The 19,262-nt window shown below is 37.1% G+C and overlaps 1 long non-coding RNA gene across 1 annotated transcript in view; it reads left to right on the top strand.

The window, feature by feature from the left end:
• The first annotated feature begins 137 nt into the window (after positions 1-137).
• The window catches only part of LOC308635744, a 41,158-nt gene continuing 22,033 nt past the window's right edge, over positions 138-19,262 (top strand). Inside the window, exon 1 of the long non-coding RNA XR_014019255.1 lies at positions 138-221. This is a non-coding gene — a long non-coding RNA (uncharacterized lncRNA). The remainder of the gene's footprint in view (positions 222-19,262) is intronic.

Here is a 19,262-nt window from a genome sequence, read left to right as displayed (position 1 = left end):
GGCTGGAGCGCTGGGGTTTCCGGGTTCGGGTTTCGCGACCGACGCTCCAGACCCACTTGTGGCTGGCGGCGAAGTTTAACTAAACTAGGTTTTCTCTCAGGCCCAAGTTGCGGCGAGCGAACCAGGCCCCGCGGGATCTGAAGTGCTGGACGGTTTGCGGGGGACCGAAGAGACTGAGAAAGCGGCCTTCCGCGGAGTGTGGAGAGCGTTTCTGCCCTCCTGTAATTCTCTTAATCCACTATTGTTCTAAGTGGAAAGGTTACTAAGGGCGCGGGGGCGGGGCGGTTAACAGGAAGAAAAACGGAGATGTAGTTTATGTGGTTCTGAATGTATTCCACGCGTGCCCTCCACAGCCGCCAATATAGCCTTTCCGTTCCGAACTGCTGCTCTCTACATTTTGTTTTTACCTGGCACTTCTATTTGCTATTTATTTATTTATTTTTACTTTTGGCCTGGGGATTGCACCCAGGGGCACTTAATCGCTGAGCTACTTCCCCAGCCCTTTTAATTTGTTTTGAGATAGAATCTCGCTAAATTGCGGAGGCTGGCCTCGAATTTGGGATCCTTCTGCCTTAGCCTCCTGAACTGCTGGGATTAAAAGAGTGCACCACCACGCCAAGCATTACCTGGCATTTCTAGAGTTGCTGTCAAATAAGTAAAAGCCTTCCATATTTCTTGAAATTAAATATTCCTTGTGAGGTGGACTGAAGAATGGGATCCAGGTCAGTCTTTCCTCACTAGAGTAGATAAGTTTACATACCCATACATGCTATCATTGAATGTCTAATGAAATTATGTTTTGTTTTATTGGTCACTACCTGCTTTAAAACCATTCACTTGCCAAAGTTGCTGCTGTGTGACTTTCAACCATGAAATTGTACCTTATTTTCTCCCAGTACAATTGAATTCTCTGTTTAACCTCAATTATCTACTTTGAGGCTGTGCTTAAATCATATGAGTTCTATTACCAGATCATTTGCCTTGAGTAGAAAAGCATGTTTAAACAAATTCAAAACCAGCCCGCCTCTCACTGTCGATTAAGACATTAACAGCACAGCTGTTGCTTTCTTTCTAGTCCCCGCCCCTTTTGTGCTTAAGTCTCCAAGCTTCACTGAGCTTCTTGACAAATTAGATTTTTGGGTCAGTAAACCTGAGGGCCAGGCTCTGAACTGTAGTAAATTTTCTTGGAAAATTTATTTACATATAGTCTACCATCCCAACTACATGGATATTTTTATTTTTATCATATTATTTATTGCAGTACTGGGGGTCCAATCCAGGGCCTGGTGCATACTAGGCAAGTAATGCACCACTGAGCTACATTCCCAACTCTGAATATTTTTATTTTAAACATGAAAATGTGTGAGGATTTAGTAAACAGGAAAAAAATAAATAAAGCAATCTCTCCCAGTCTAGCCTCAGCCATAATGGAGAACCAGTATGCCGTCAGTACATTAGTAGTTTTGGAATATTTGGCACATTAGTAAATTTAGCGTATCTAATGTTTGCATTCTCATTTTAACATAACACACTGAACGCATGTCAGTGAATATTGGAGGTTTATTAGCGCATTTGGTACTGCATTTCAATAACAACTAAAAGGTAGTATTTGAAGAAAAGCACCAAGTTGAGAGATGACTTAGTAGCCCACAGATATTTGGTAAATTTTCTTTCCACTGGCATTTGGATTGCTGGAATGGGCATTTGATTTTGATTAATTCAAAAAGCGCTTGTGAGCTGGGGTTGTGGCTAAGTGGTATAATGCTCGCCTAGGACCCATGAGGCACTGAGTTCGATCCTCGGCACCACATAAAAATAAAATAAAGATATTGTGTCCACCTAAAACTAAAAAATAAAACATTACCAAAAAAAAAGCACTTGCTGCATACTTACTGCCAAGAATTGTACTAGGCATGGGAGAAATAGATAATAAAAAAGATGTCCCTATCCAATAGTAAAACAAGTGGTTAGACATACAAACAAACAATTACATTGTATTAAAGTAAACAGTATAATTGTTGAAGGTTGTGTGAAATGCAATGGAAGTAAAAGTTGGGATCCTATAACTTTGTCAGGCAAGAAACACTTCATTAAATTTATGGCATTGGAGAGAAAGACTGAGGAAAACTTTGAAATTTGCCAGGATGCAAGCAATGATGGGCTTTTTTTTTTTTTTTTTTTTTTTTTTTTTTTTTTTTTTTTTGCTATTGGGGATTGAACCTAGAGAACCCTTTACTACTGAGCCACATCCCCAACTCTTTTATTTATTTTTTATTCTGAGACATGATCTTACTAAGTAGCTTAGGGCCTAAGTTGCTGAGGCTGGTTTTGAACTTGCCATCCTTTTGCCTCAGCCTCCTGAGTCACTAATGTTACAGGTGTGTGCCTCTGAGTTGGGATTTTTTTAAAGTTATAGTTTCTTTTTTTAAAAAAAAATCATTTTTATTTGTTTATTTTTTATATGGTGCTGAGGAGAGAACCCAGGGCCTCATATGTGCTAGGCAAGCTGAGCCACAACCCCAGCCCCATGAGCTGGGCATTCTTGATAAGAAACAACATTAAGTGGAGAGTGATGGTATTGAAATACTGTGGCCCGATGGGCAAAGTAGTAAATGCCTGTAGTCCCAGATGCTCAGGAGACTGAGGCAGGAGGTTCAAAGCCAGTCTCAGCAATTTAGCAAGGCCCTAAGCAACTCGGACCCTCTCTCTATATAAAATACAAAAAAGGAATAGGGATGTGCTCAGTGGTGAAGTGCCCTTGGGTTCAGTCCCCAGTACCAAAAAGAAAAACAAAATACCATGGCCCTTTAAGGACTAAGTTTTCAACTTTGGAAAGTGGGGGCTAGAAAATAAAAGATTTCTTTTTTTTTTTAATATTTATTTTCTAGTTTTTCGGTGAACACAACATCTTTGTTTGTGGTGCTAGGGATAGAACCAGGGCCGCACGCATGCCAGGCGAGTGTGCTACCGCTTGAGCCACATCCCCAGCCCCAATAAAAGATTTCAAGAGCTTCATGGAGAAGTTTACTATCTAGCTTATTCTAGTGGCCAAAGGGAAGATATTGTGGGGTTTTATTATCTATTTATTTTTCATACTAGGGATTGAGTTTAGGGGTCCTTAACCACCAAGCCACATTCTCAGTCCTTTTTAGTTTTTATTTTGAGACAGGGTCTTGCTAAATTGCTGAGGCTGTCTTTGAACTTGTGATCCTCCTGCCTCAGCCTCCCAAATCACTGGGTTATAGCCATCTGCAACATAACAATTACTGTGTCCAGCTGAGATACTGAGTTTTAAACACCAGTTATCTGTGACCAGATTTGTTTTCCAGAAAACTCACATGCTAACAGTGTAACAATGCAAGCTGAATTAGGAGACTTTTATAAGTAGTTCAGTTAGATAAGGTCTTGAACTTGTCAGTCAAGTAGAATTCAAAAGGAAGTATAAGATTGGAGAAGTTTAAAGGAGAAAGAATCAATAGGATTAAGTGTGGTGGATTGTTGCAGTTATGCCCCTCACCTCCTCCCACTTCCCACACCAATTTTTCACACCAACCTGTATCCATACCCTTGGATTTAATTTTTTAATTTCCTTTTTAGTTGTCAATAGATCTACATATATATATTTATTTATATGCAATGCTGAGAATCGAACCTAGGGTCTCACAGTTGCTAGGCAAGTGCTCTACCACTGAGCCACAACCCCAGCCCTTGAATAGTCTCTTTTTAGAATAATTTACATGACTTCCTTTTGCCACAGTAATAGTAATTGTTATGTTAGTAGAGGCTTGAAAAATTCTTGCACATTGAGACTTAACACTTATTGCTGGCAACCATGCAAGCAACTCAAGGCTAGCCTCCTAGAAGATAAGGGATCATTTGGTTTTTTTTTTTATATTTTGTTATTTTATTTTATTTTTTTTATTGGTTGTTCACAACATTACAAAGCTCTTGACATATCATATTTCATACATTAGATTGAAGTGGGTTATGAACCCCCAATTTTACCCCAAATGCAGATTGCAGAATCACGTCGGTTACACATCCACAATTTTACATAATGCCCTATTAGTAATTGTTGTATTCTGCTACCTTTCCTATCCCCTACTATCCCCCCTCCCCTCCCCTCCCATCTTCTCTCTCTACCCCATCTACTGTAATTCATTTCTCTCCTTGTTTATTTTCCCATTCCCCTCACAACCTCTTATATGTAATTTTGTATAGCAATGAGGGTCTCCCTTCATTTCCATGCAATTTCCCTTTTCTCCCCCTTTCCCTCCCATCTCATGTCTCTGTTTAATGTTAATCTTTTCTTCCTGCTCCTCCTCCCTGCTCTGTTCATAGTTGCTCTCATTATATCAAAGAAGACATTTGGTACTTGTTTTTTAGGGATTGGCTAGCTTCACTAAGCATAATCTGCTCTAGTGCCATCCATTTCCCTGCAAATTCTATGATTTTGTCATTTTTTATTGCTGCATAGTACTCCATTGTGTATAGATGCCACATTTTTTTTATCCATTCATCTATTGAGGGGCATCTGGGTTTGTTCCACAGTCTAGCTATTGTGAATTGTGCTGCTATGAACATCGATGTGGCAGTATCCCTGTAGCATGCTCTTTTAAGGTCTTCAGGGAATAGTCCGAGAAGGGCAATAGCAGGGTCAAATAGTGGTTCCATTCCCAGCTTTCCCAGGAATCTCCAAACTGCTTTCCAAATTGGCCGCACCAATTTGCAGTCCCACCAGCAATGTACAAGTGTACCCTTTTCTCCACATCCTCGCCAGCACTTGTTGTTGTTTGACTTCATAGTGGCTGCCAATCTTACTGGAGTGAGATGGTATCTTAGGGTGGTTTTGATTTGCATTTCTCTGACTGCTAGAGATGGTGAGCATTTTTTCATGTACTTGTTGATTGATTGTATATCCTCCTCTGAGAAGTGTCTGTTCAGGTCCTTGGCCCATTTGTTGATTGGGTTATTTGTTATCTTATTGTCTAATTTTTTGAGTTCTTTGTATACTCTGGATATTAGGGCTCTATCTGAAGTGTGAGGAGTAAAAATTTGTTCCCAGGATGTAGGCTCCCTATTTACCTCTCTTATTGTTTCTCTTGCTGAGAAAAAACTTTTTAGTTTAAGTAAGTCCTATTTGTTGATTCTTGTTATTAACTCTTGTGCTATGGGTGTCCTATTAAGGAATTTGGAGCCCAACCGCACAATATGTAGATCAGAGCCAACTTTTTCTTCTATCAGATGCAGAGTCTCTGATTTGATATCAAGCTCCTTGATCCATTTTGAGTTAACTTTTGTGCATGGCGAGAGAAAGGGATTCAGTTTCATTTTGTTGCATATGGATTTCCAGTTTTCCCAGCACCATTTGTTGAAGATGCTATCCTTCCTCCATTGCATGCTTTTAGCCCCTTTATCAAATATAAGATAGTTGTAACTTTGTGGAATAGTCTCTGTGTCCTCTATTCTATACCATTGGTCCACCCGCCTGTTTTGGTACCAGTACCATGCTGTTTTTGTCACTATTGCTCTGTAATATAGTTTGAAATCTGGTATCGCTATACCGCCTGATTCACACTTCCTGTTTAGAATTGCTTTTGCTATTCTGGGTCTTTTATTTTTCCATATGAATTTCATGATTGCTTTATCTATTTCTACAAGAAATGCCGTTGGGATTTTGATTGGCATTGCATTCAACCTATAGAGAACTTTTGGTAATGTCGCCATTTTGATGATGTTTGTTCTGCCTATCCATGAACAGGGTATATTTTTCCATCTTCTAAGATCTTCTTCTACTTCTCTCTTTAGGGTTCTGTAGTTTTCATTGTATAAATCTTTCACCTCTTTTGTTAGGTTGATTCCCAAGTATTTTATTTTTTTTTTGAGGATATTGTGAATAGAGTGTTTTTCCTCATTTCCGTTTCAGAAGTTTTGTCGCTGATATACAGAAATGCCTTTGATTTATGCGTGTTGATTTTATATCCTGCCACTTTGCTGAATTCATTTATTAGTTCTAGTAGTTTCTTTGTAGACCCTTTTGGGTCTTCTAGGTATGGAATCATGTCATCTGCAAATAGTGATAATTTAAGTTCTTCTTTTCCTATTTTTATGCCTTTAATTTCTTTCGTCTGTCTAATTGCTCTGGCCAGTGTTTTGAGAACTATATTGAATAGAAGTGGTGATAGAGGGCATCCCTGTCTTGTTCCAGATTTTAGAGGGAATGCCTTTAACTTTTGTCCATTCAGAATGATGCTAGCCTGAGGCTTAGCATAGATAGCTTTTACAATGTCAAGGTAAGTTCCTGTTATCCCTAGTTTTTCTAATGTTTTGAACATAAAGGGATGCTGTACTTTGTCGAATGCTTTCTCTGCGTCTATCGAGATGATCATATGGTTCTTATCTTTAAGTCTATTGATGTGGTGAATAACATTTATTGACTTCCGTATATTGAACCATCCTTGCATCCCAGGGATGAATCCTACTTGATCATGGTGCACAATTTTTTTGATGTGTTTTTGTATTCGATTCGCCAGAATTTTATTGAGGATTTTTGCATCTAGGTTCATTAGAGATTTTGGTCTGTAGTTTTCTTTCATTGAGGTGTCTTTGTCTGGTTTCGGAATCAGGGTGATGTTGGCCTCATAGAATGAATTTGGAAAAGCTCCCTCTTTTTCTATTTCCTGAAATAACTTGAAAAGTATTGGTATTAATTCTTCTTTAAAGGTTTTGTAAAACTCCGCTGTATACCCAATCCGGTCCTGGGCTTTTCTTGGTTGGTAGTCTTTTGATGGCTTTTTCAATTTCATCCATTGATATTGGTCTGTTCAAATTGTGTGTATCCTCCTGACTCAGTCTGGGCAAATCATATGACTCAAGAAATTTATCGATGTCTTCACTATCTTCTATTTTATTGGAATATAGGTTTTCAAAATAATTTCTAATTGTCTTCTGTATTTCTGTAGCATCTGTTGTGATATTGCCTTTTTCATCCCGTATGTTAGTAATTTGAGTTCTCTCTCTTCTTTTCTTCGTTAGCATGGCTAAAGGTCTGTCGATCTTATTTATTTTTTCGACGAACCAACTTTTAGTTTTGTTAATTTTTTCAATAGTTTCTTTTGTTTCAATTTCATTGATATCCGCTCTGATTTTAATTATTTCTTGCCTTCTGCTACATTTGCTGTTGTTTTGCTCTTCCTTTTCTAGGGCTTTGAGATGAAGTGTGAGCTCATTTATTTGTTGTTTTTTTCTTTTTTTGAGGAATGACCACCAGGCGATGAATTTTCCTCTTAAAACTGCTTTCATTGTGTCCCATAGATTCCGATATGTTGTGTCTGTATTTTCATTTATCTCTAAGAATTTTTTGATTTCCTCCTTTATGTCTTCTGTAACCCATTGATCATTCAGTAACATATTGTTCATTTTCCATGTGATGTAGGATTTTTCCTTCCTTCTTTTATCATTGATTTCCAGTTTCATTCCATTATGATCAGATAAAATGCAAGGTATTATCTCCACCCCTTTATATTTACTGAGGGTTGCCCTATGGCATAATATATGGTCTATTTTTGAGAAGGATCCATGTGCTGCTGAGAAAAAAGTATATCCATTTGATGATGGTTGATATATTCTATATATGTCAGTTAAGTCTAGGTTATTGATTGTGATATTGAGTTCTGTAGTTTCTTTATTCAACTTTTGTTTAGAGGATCTGTCCAATGGTGAGAGAGGTGTGTTGAAGTCACCCATAATTATTGTGTTGTGGTCTATTTGATTCTTGAACTTGAGGAGAATTTGTTTTATGAATGTCGCAGCACCATTATTTGGTGCATAAATATTGATAATTGTTATGTCTTGTTGGTGAATGGTTCCTTTTAACAGTATATAATGTCCTTCTTTATCCCTTTTGATTAACTTAGTCTTGAAGTCGATTTTATTCGATATGAGGATGGCCACCCCTGCTTGCTTACGAGGACCATGTGCATGGTATATTTTTTCCCATCCTTTCACCTTCAGCCTGTGTATGTCTTTTCCAATCAGATGTGTCTCCTGGAGGCAGCATATTGTTGGATTTGTTTTTTTAATCCATGATACCAGCCTATGTCACTTTATTGTAGAGTTTAAGCCATTAACATTCAGAGTTACTATTGATATATGGTTTGTACTTCCATCCATGTTTGATTATTTATCCTTTTTTTAAAAAATTTAGTTTGTTTCTCCATGATTATCTTTCCCCTCACCCTCTGTCTTTACCGAGGCACTTCCTACTGATGGTTTTGGTTATTGTTTTTCATTTCTTCCTCGTGTAGTATTTTGCTCAAAATGCTTTGCAATGCTGGTTTTCTGGCTGCAAATTCTTTTAACTTTTGTTTATCATGAAAGATTTTTATTTCGTTGTCATACCTGAAGCTTAATTTTGCTGGATACAGAATTCTTGGTTGGCATCCATTGTCTTTCAGTGTTTAAAATACATTGTTCCATGACCTTCTTGCTTTCAGTGTCTGTGATGAAAAATCCGTGGTTAACCTTATTGGTTTACCCCTGAATGTAATCTGTCTCCTTTCTCTTGTAGCTTTTAATATTTTCTCTTTGTTCTGTATATTGGATATCTTCATAACAATGTGTCTTGGTGTTGGTCTACTGTGATTTTGTGTGCTCGGTGTCCTGTATGCATCTTCAATTTGTATATCTGTTTCCTTTTTTATTTCTGGAAAGTTTTCTGTAATTATTTCATTCAGCAGGTTACTCATTCCCTTGGTTTGAATCTCTGTACCTTCTTCTATCCCGATGACTTGTAAGTTTGGTTTTTTTATGTTATCCCATAACTCTTGGATGTTTTTCTCGTGATTTTTTACCAGCCTTTCTGAGTTGGCTAGACTCTTTTCAAGATGATATATTTTGTCTTCATTATCTGACGTTCTGGCTTCTACTTGCTCCACTCTGTTAGTGATACTCTCAATTGAGTTTTTAATTTGGTTTATCATTTCCTTCATTTCTAGAATTATTGTTTGATTATTTTTTATAATCTCTATCTCCTGATAGAGATGCTTCTTCTTTTATCTGTTTATGTAATTCATTCTCAATGTGTTCTTTTGCTGCTTGAATTTGCTGTCTTGTATCCTCTTTAAGGTTCCATTCCATCTGTCTAAGGTGTTCCTTGAGTTCTTTATATGACCATTTTTCTGATGACTCTAGGTCCTCCTGAATATTTAGGCTGTCCTGCATTGTTTGTACTCCTTTTCTTCCTTGCTTTTTGAAGCTGCTCATGTTACTTCTTGTTCTGTTTGACTAATGAATTATTGTTTACTCCTATAAATTTATTAGATGCTCGGGAGGAAAGGTATTAGAAGGGAAGGGAACAAGTCACTAAAGAGAATGAGAGTAAGCAGGTAGAATTCAAGGAAGGGGGGATAAGATAATTGAAAAGAAATGAAAAGACAAAAGAAGAAAAAAAATAGGAAATAAAAAAAGAAAAAAAAATTAAAAAAAATAATAAAAAAAATTAAAATTAAAATTAGAAGAAAAAAAATTTAAAGAAATTGTAAAAAAAAATTTAAAAAACAACAAGAAAGAAAAATGAAAATGAAAGAAAAACCCAAATCAAAAAAAAAAGAGAGAAAAGAAAAAAAGAAAAAAGAAAAAAAAACTAATAAATGCAGTCTTAGAGTTTGATTAACTTCTCTTCCAGTAGGTGGCGCTGTGCCCACCAGGCCAAGTTTCTCCTGTCAATACGCGGGAACCAATCACTGTGCAGCAGCTCCTCCCAGACTGGGCGAGTCTCCAATCCTGAGTGCCTAGGGCCTCCTCTTGTGTCTAGTCACTTCCCACTTTTCCTCTAGCCAGGCCCCTCTCACAGGTGCCGCTCACCACAATACTGGCTACACGCCAGGTCTGCTGCTCCCGGGAGCCCTGTTTTCATGAATGACTGGGCACACTCTCCCAGTTTGCCATTCCCTCAGACCCTAAGTTTGTAGAGCTTGGGGCTGAGAATCCTCAGCGAATTTTACTCACCCTCCGATAGCCACGCCCCCGGTAGCTGGTGCAAGAGACCTCAGCTGTCAGCACTGGTGGGAGCGGTAGTTCCGCGCCACCTCTGATTCCCTCGGTCTGGCTATCATGCTCATGGGAGAGCTGGGAGGGGCCCTTAAGGTTTCCCCAATGTGTGGGGAGGGAAGGCTAGGGAATTACACACCTGTAGCCGCAGGTTTCAATGAAGTTATCTCCTCCGCCGCAGTCTGATGACGTCAGTTCTCTGCCATGGTGGTATCTCTTGCAAATGGCAACAGTTCGTTTCCCTTTGCCGGGCGACCAATGCAATGGGTGGGTCCTTACTGTCTCTCCCAAGCCCCGTTTCAAACCTGTGGCCACTACCTATGAAGGCTCGGTAGGCATTTACCTCCGTAGGATGAGAAGGGCTGACCAGTTGTTTCAGCCGGATGGATTAGTGCTGAGTCACAGCTGTTTGTCTGCGGGAAGCAGGTGAACGGGAGCTTGAATTCAGCCGATCCGGTCTCAGTGTGTGTTCTGAGAGGCCCAGACTGTTCGCCCCAGATCCATGTCAGCTCAGCATTGCCTAGTGATCCTGAGCAAACAGATTTAGGTTGTTTATGACTCCCTATGCCTGCACAGCTGAAGAGGTCAGAGACTTGATCTCTCTGCGCCCGCCGCCATGTTGGAAACTCCTGATAAGGGATCATTTGTAGTGAGGCCCTGTCTCAGCTCTCTTGGTCTTCCGAGTTGAGGACCCCAAAACATGTATGAGGCCATCCTAGACAATCCAGCTCCAACTGAGATGCTTCAGACGAGAAGGGTCAATGAGGCAACACAAAGACAAAACATACAATGTATTTTGGCAGGGCACAGTGGCACATGTCTGTAATCCCCATGGCTCATGAAGCTGAGAAAGGAGAATCCCAAGTTCAAAGTCAGCCTCAACAAAAAAGTGAGGAACTAAGCAACTCAGTGAGACCCTGTCTCCAAATAAAATATAAAATAGGTCTGGGGAGTGGCTTTGTGGTTGAGTGCCCCTGAGTTCAATACCTGGTACTCATCCCCACCTCCATTTTTTTTTATTATTATTTTAAGCCTCTAGACTTGGGGCAGCTTGTTTCATAACATATTAACTGATACCCTAAGTGACCAATTACAGGATGAGAAAGAAGGGAGTCTGTGATGAATATTTTTATAGCTTAGGTGGATAGATAAATCAGTATTGGAAATCTATAAAAATTAGAGTAAGTAAATTGGATATATTACCAAATTGAGGAGGGAATTGTTTTTTAAAGGCCAAATTTGGAGAGAGAATAATAAATCAGCTTCAGAAATCTGAGCCTTAGGAGTTCCTCAGACAAATAGGTAAAGATATCCAGTTGGAAGTTTTTTGTTTTTTGTTTTTTTTTAAGAGAGAGTGATAGCGGGAGAGAGAGAGAGAGAGAATTTTTAATATTTTATTTTTTTAGTTATCGGCAGACACAACATCTTTGTTTGTATGTGGTGCTGAGGATCGAACCCGGGTCGCACGCATGCCAGGCCAGCGCGCTACCGCTTGAGCCACATCCCCAGCCCCTCCAGTTGGAAGTTTGATGTAAGGATCTAGAGGTAGAAAATTCAGAGTAAAAACTGGTTTTTAAAGTGACAGTAACCGGGCTGGGGATGTGGCTCAAGCTGTAGTGCGCTCGCCTAGCATGCATGCGGCCCGGGTTCGATCCTCAGCACCACATACAAACTAAGATGTTGTGTCCGCCAAATACTAAAAAATAAAATATTAAAATTAAAAAAAATAAAATAAAAAAAATAAAGTGACAGTAACCATTTCATGTTTATTTGTTTTCAGAGTTTTTTTTTTATTGTTGTTGTTTGTAGATTGTCATAGACTTTGTTGTCTAGGAACAGTCTTCTCCTTTCTTTCTGTTCCCAATGCCTTTTACTTCTTGCTTTATTATATTAACTAGAACTGCTAGTACTCTGCTGAGTAAGACTGGTAAGAGTAGACATCCTTGCCATGTTCCTGATTTTAAGGGAAAAACATTCAGTCTTTCACCATTAAGTATGTTAACTGGAAATTGTTTTTATAGGTGTCCTATGTCAGATTAAATAAACTCCCTTTTATTATTCCTACATTGCTAATGCTACTGTTTGGATAACTGTACCCAGAAGTCCATGTATTAAAGGCTTAGTCCTTAGCCTGTGGCTCTGTAGGGAGGGGATAGAACCTTTAAGAAGTTGGGTCTAAAGCTAGGTTTGCAGCTCAGTGGTAGAGCATTTGCCAACTGTGTGAGGCTCTGGATTCAATCCTCAGTATCACATAAAATAAATAAATAAACAAATACATAAAGGTGTCCATTTACAACTAAAAATAACAAACAAATAAGAAGTGGGGCCTAGTGAGAAGAAGCTATCACTGGAAACCTGCCCTAGAAAAAGATTTTGGGACCTGATCCCATTTTTCTTTCTTCCTTCCTGGCTGTCATGAAGTCACAGGTTTTCTCTGCCAAACATTCCTGCCAGGATACATGGTGCTGCCACAGGCCCAAAGTAATAGAGCCAAGAGACCATGAACTGATACCTCTGAAACAATGAGCTAAGGCAAAGCTTTTTCTTTATTAAGTAGATTATCTCAGGCATTTTGTCACAATAACAGAAGACTAGCACAGCTGAGATTTTTTTTTTTTAACTTTGTGTGTGTGTGTGTCTGGTACAGGGTATTGAATCCAGGGGCACTTTACCACTAAGCTATGTTCCCAGCCCTTCTTTTAATATTCGGGGTCTCACTAAGTTGCTGAAGCAGACTTTGAACTTGGGATCCTCCTGCCTCCAACCTGAGCTGTTGGAATTACAGGCATGCACCACCATGCTAGGCAAATGAGAATTTTTATTATGAATGGATGTTGAATTTTGGCAAATGCTTTTCTGTCTTTATTGAAAATCACATGATTTTATTTCTTTAGTCTTATTGGTGTTGAATTTTATAAGTTCTTTTTAATTTTACTTTATTTTATTATTTTTGGTGATATGGGGATTAAACTCAGGGTGCTTTACCACCAAGTTACATCCCCAGCCCTTTTCATTTTGAAACAGAGTCTCACTAAGTTGCTGTGATTGGTCTTGAACTCGTGATCTTCCTACTTCAGCCTCCTAAGTCTGTGGGATTATAAGTTCGCACTGCTGCATTTAGAAAGATCTTTTTCTTTTTTGATATAAACATATTTTTATAGATTTCTCACTAAGCATTGTTTTAGCAGAATATCATAAGTTTGATATGTTGTATTTAAATTTTTGTTCAGTTCAAAATAGTTTCTAATTTCCCTTACAGTTTCTTTTTTGATTCTTGTGTTATTTAGAAATATGTTGTCTAATCAGGCGTCGTGTCACACACCTGTAATCCTATCAGCTTAGGAGGCTGAGGCAGGAGGATCACGAGCTCAAAGCCATTTTCAGCAGTTTAGTGAGGCCCTACACAACTTAGCAAGATGCTGTCTCAAATAAATAAATAAATAAATAAATAAATAAATAAATAAATAAATAAAAGGGCTGGGGATGTGGTTCATTGGTTAAGTGCCCCTGGATTCAATCCCTGGTACAAAAAAAAAAAAAAAAAATGATTTCTGAGTATCTGGGGATCTCCTGAGACTTTCCTATCATTGGTTTCTAATTTAATTCTGATATATGTAGAGATATGTATACTTTTTACTATGTATACTTTAAAATTTGTTTTGTGATTTAGAATATCATGTGTCTTGGTAAAGTTCTAGGTGTACTTGAAAAGAATGTGCATTCTGCTGTTACCGGGTAATGTATTTTACAAATGTCTATTAGGTCAAGTTGATTGGTGGTGTTTTTTAGGTCTGCCGAGTCTTTGCTGATTTTCTGTCTGCTGCTTCTCAGTTCCTGAGAGAGAAGTATTGAAATCTCCATGTTTAATTATGAATTCATATATTTTTCTTTAGAATTTTAGTACTATCAGTTTTTGCCTCATATGTTTTTGAGGATCTGTTGTTAGGTCCTTACCCATTTATAATTGTTATGTCATTGTGGAAATTTGATCATTTAACATTGCATAAATACTCTTTTTATCCCTGTCCATATATAGCAACTCTGTTTCTTTTGATTAGTTTTTACATAATTTTAAATAATTTTTAAAAATAATTTTACTCCTAACCTGCTTATGGGTTGCTTTAAATACAATCTGACAATTTCTGCTTTTAATTGGTATGTTTACACCATTTTTAGAAATAGCCTATGAACTGCACAACAGTTCCAATTTCTCCACATCTTTGCCAGTACCCATTATTTTCTGGATGTTTGATAGTAGCCATCCCGATGGGCGTAAGTTAATATCTTGTTGGTTTTGATTAGCATTCCCTAATAACTAGTGATAAACATCTTTTCATGGGGTTGTTGATCATTTGTGTACCTTCTTTGAAAGACAGATATGGTCATAAGCCAAGATGCTGACAGCCTAAAAAAGGCAAGGAGTGGGTTTTCCCATAGAGCCTCAGAAGGAATGTAGTCCTGCTGATCTTTCTTTAATTTCAGATATCTGGATTCCAGAACTGAGAGAATAAATTCCTGTTATTTTAAGCCATAAAGTTTGTCATAATTTGACAGTGTTCACAGGAAAAAAAAAAATATTTCTCCTTGAACTCCAGTGACATGAATGTTAAGTCAATCGGATACTGTCCCACAGGTTCCTGAGGCTGTGTTCATTATCAATAGAGTAATAAATGCTCTCTCACCATCATCACCCTAAAAAAAGAGTAGATATTAACTGCATGATGCTGCTCCTTTACTGTTCCTCTGTTACCCACTATTATTGGATCCAAAGTTAGCTAAGTCCACTACAACTCTTCTATTCCCACTTTCTAGCCTATCATTACTTTCCTACACAACTCTTACTAAAATATAATTTCTAAAAGTTAAATTACTTATTAAGTTCACTAAAGAACATTAAGATATTAAGATGTTAATTTTCTTTAAAGAAATTTTTGACAGAATTTATATGGTCAGTCAAAGGAATGCTATAATAAAATTTGCTAATAGATTTCAAATTCCTACAAAGCGGGAGACATAATATTTGGATTTATGTTTTTGTTTTGTGGCTCTAGAGATTGAACCCAAGGGTGCTTTATCACTGAGCTACATCCCTAGCTTTTAAAAAATCTTTTATTTTGAGACAGGGCTTTCTGAGTTGCTATGGCTGGCTCAAACTTGTGATTCTCTTGCCTCAGCCTCCTGAGTTGCTGGGAATACAGGTGGATGCTCCCTTACGCAGCTGGAGTGACATCTTTTACCAGATACAAAACAATTGATTTGCATTTGTTTTGCTAAGGACAAGAATCATTTGCATCGCTCTCTGACAAGAACTATTTGTATTTCCATCAGTTTTTAACATGGTAACACTACCCCTGTAAAGTTATGGCCTAGTTCATAGAAACTCTAATTCAGATGCACACCCCTCCATACTCAGATAATTCCCAGCAGGTCTAAATGACATCCTGCATCCCAGTGAAAAGACCCCAGTAATCTCTTTCTCTTATTTCCAAGTTTTGGATGTTTTTAAATACTCTTTACCCCAGATAGTAAGACATTTCATGTTCATTTTCTCCCTGTCCCCCTGCTTTTCATACCCATCTTCCTTCCATCATAGAATGTTTTTCCTCTCCTCTTACCCAGTTATATCTCCTACTTTCTTTATATCTTGGCCTTTCACTTTCTTTGAACACACAAGTATTTGTTTCTTGACTCTCTTACCCATATGTGACACAGCTGATGTCTCAGATATTTGTTCCCTAAATATCTGAGGAATAACCTGAAGTGTTAGTTTCTCATTTGGGGAGATAACAAATGATATTATTTTTTATTGAAAAATGGGCTTTATTGGTTTGGCATATTTATATTCCCAGTTTTAATCTAAGTCCCATTAGGGTAGGAACTACAATTAATCCTTTTTTATTTATAGAAATTATATCCACTAATTCAGGGATGGTAAATATATAGCCCTATGTTACCATTCCACCTACTCATACCAATGGCAGATATTGACAGCTGATTTCAAAGTCATTCTTGTGCAGCCTGAACAGCCTCAGATTTCCTCTTAGCACAAAATTCTAGGCTTCTATTACCAGTCAGTTGAAGTTGGCACAAAATGAAAATGTTTTAAATGAAAGTTTTGAATAAATAAAGAGTGGTCATAGACCAATCTGGTTCTATCTAGAGTTGATACTTTTTAAATATATTTTTTAGTTGTAGATGGACATAATACCTTTATTTTAGTTATTTATTTTTTTATGTGGTACTGAGGCGAACCCAGTGCCTCACACATTCTAGGCAAGCACTCTACCAGTGAGTCACAACACCAACCCTAGAATTGATATTTTAAATAAAATCAATCAGATTATTTTATGGGCTTAGAAATGTATATGTGAGTATAGGGGAGCAATTTTTGTCTCTATCCTCAAATAAAAATGTTTTTGGGGAATTGTTCCAAAGTAATTAGTTGGATGGAGTTGATTATTTTTACAATATTACGAAATATGTTTTCCTTTGCTTTTTAAGCTAAAAAAATCCATGCAAATTATCAAAGTAGATACCTTTATTATATAAAAGTTTGTATGTATCATGTAACTCAGTGATTAATCTTCTGAAATATAAGTATATAGATTTATTTACTTATTTTCTTTTTTTAATATTTATTTTTTAGTTTTCGGCAGACACAACATCTTTATTTGTATGTGGTGCTGAGGATTGAACCCAGCACCGCTCGAATGCCAGGTGAGTGCACTACCGCTTGAGCCACATCCCCAGCCCCTATTTACTTATTTTCAATAGTTTTTTTTTTTCCTCAATGGACCTTTATTTTATTTGTTTATACGTAGTGCTGATAATCGAATCCAGTGCCTGACACATGCTAGGTCAGGGCCCTACCAGTAAGCTACAACCCAGCCCTCAATATATATTTTTAATGTATTTTCATTTTATCCTAAATTAATATACTATAGACTAAAAATTATTTGGAATCTTAAAATGAGTCACTAAGTCTCGAAAATTTATTATATATCAAGAGGGTTGAAAAACAGAAATTAGTCACCTCTTTTCCTGTAAAAGAACTTTACAGTAAGCGCTAAATGTATCCTGTATCCAAAGGAAACACTAGCTATTTTATACTTGTCAATATTGAACAAGAGATAGGAAGTAACTGCTGGCTGTTTAATGTTCGCCTTAGAGCTCTTGATACTCACAGAGAGTAATAATCAAAAGCATAGACTCTGAAGCTAAACACCCTTGAGTTTGGCCTGGACAAATTATTTAACCTCACTTTATCTTGTTTCCCATATCTTAGTAGAGTAATGGTAAAGAATATTTATTTATTCATTTATTTGTGTTTTCCTAGTGCTTGAAGCCAGGACCTCGTGCATGTTCAGGAAGCCACTGAGCTACATCCCTACATTCATATGCCTAAGTATGTGTTTATGTATGGGTATACACTCTTGGGTGTGACATTTAGAACAGATTAAAGACATGGTGAGCACTATACATGTTAATTATTATTTATCTTTACAAATAAAACTTTATATCATTCCTTAAATGCTTACCAGTTCCAGATCTTTTCTCAGGAAAGAATATTAAAATTATTTAAAATGTTGATATCTTAACTCCATAAATTTTTTGTAAATAGTTTTTTTTAAAACTTACAAAAAGAACTTTTGCCAATAAAGAAACCCCCAATTTGTGGATTTCCAGGAAGAACAGACCAATTTGAACAATCTTTAAAAATATTAACTACTCAGCTATAGTATTCTTCATAAAATGGCTGTAGGAGGCAGTGCTACTAAGAAAAATGAATTTGGGAACATAGACACTGCTTTTTACCGTCAATTTGATTTAAATTTAATATCCTCCCACAATGGAAAATGATTTGCAATAAAGAGATTAAATGGAAGAAATAGGAAAATGGAAACAAGATGTCATTTCTTTTTACTATCCAACAGATTTACCATATGTTTTAAAATGATGTTTGGCCATCCTCAGTAAATGAAAGAAAATGTCTTTTAAAATAATGTAACACTTTAAACTATTTTTACTACCAAACTCTTCTTCCCCTGTGAGACACATTCATCTTACTGAGCAAAGGTTTATTTAAGCTCACTTACTTCTATGTTGTTTTTAGCTCATTTTCCTTTTTTAAAAAGCAATTGGTGAGTTTATTTCCCAATTTAGCTGTTATAATAAAATGTAAAAGACATTTCTGTTTTGGCCTCTAGTGTAGCATTATCTAAAGTGAGGAAACTCACAGCAAAATATAGGACAGTATAAAATTAGAAACGGCTGGTGTTTCTTTAGCAGCAGTTGCTGCACTTGCAGTTGTTTTTCTTTTGCTACCAGCACGAATCTGAAGGTCACCTCTGTGTACCAGGCAGCAACCCCCAGGTGTGTTTTTTAACTAACACTTTATTATTCACATAGCATAAAATTCATCCTTTAAAGTATACAATTCAGTGGATTTAGTATGTTCACAGAGTTGTGTAATCATCATCATTACAAATTGAGAACATTTTCTTCACTTCAAAAAAGAAACTCTGAATCCATTAGCAGTCATTCTCCATTGCCCATTGCCCCAGGCACTGGCAACCACTGACCTATTTTCCATGGATTTGTGTATTCTGGATCTTTTGTACAAATGGAATCATAAATATTTGGCCTTTTTGTGACTGGCTTCTTTCACTTTGCATATGTTTTTGAGTTTATCCCTGTTGAATCATATATCAGTAGTTTTCTTGCCAAATAATGTTCCATTGTATGGATATTTCATTTTGTTTATTCATTCATCAGATGGTGGACATTTGGATTGTTTCTTGCTTGATTGTTATGAACAATAACATTTGCATACAAGTCTTTGGATGGACATGTTTTCATTTCTCTTGAGTACATACCTAGGAATGGAATTACTGCTGATGTTGAACATGTTTTCATGTGCCTATTGTCCTTTTGTATATCTATGGAGACATCTCTTTTTTTTTTCTTTCTTTTCTTTTTTTTTTTTTTTAATTTTATTGGTATAGGGATTGAAACCAGGAGTGCTTTACCACTGAGCCACATCCCCAGCCCTTTTTATTTTTGAGACAGGGCTCACTAAATTGCTTAGGGCCTCACTGAATTGTTGAGACTGGCTTTGAACTTGTGATCCTTTTGCCTCAGCCTTAGGATTATAGGAATATGCCACCATGCCTGGCCTATAGGTTATCTTTTATTTTTTCTTTTTCAGTACT

The sequence above is a fragment of the Spermophilus citellus genome, assembly GCF_964194105.1.
Source record: "Spermophilus citellus genome assembly, chromosome: 17".
NCBI classification, from domain to species: Eukaryota; Metazoa; Chordata; class Mammalia; order Rodentia; family Sciuridae; genus Spermophilus; species Spermophilus citellus.
This window is presented reverse-complemented; position numbering and strand designations above follow the sequence as displayed.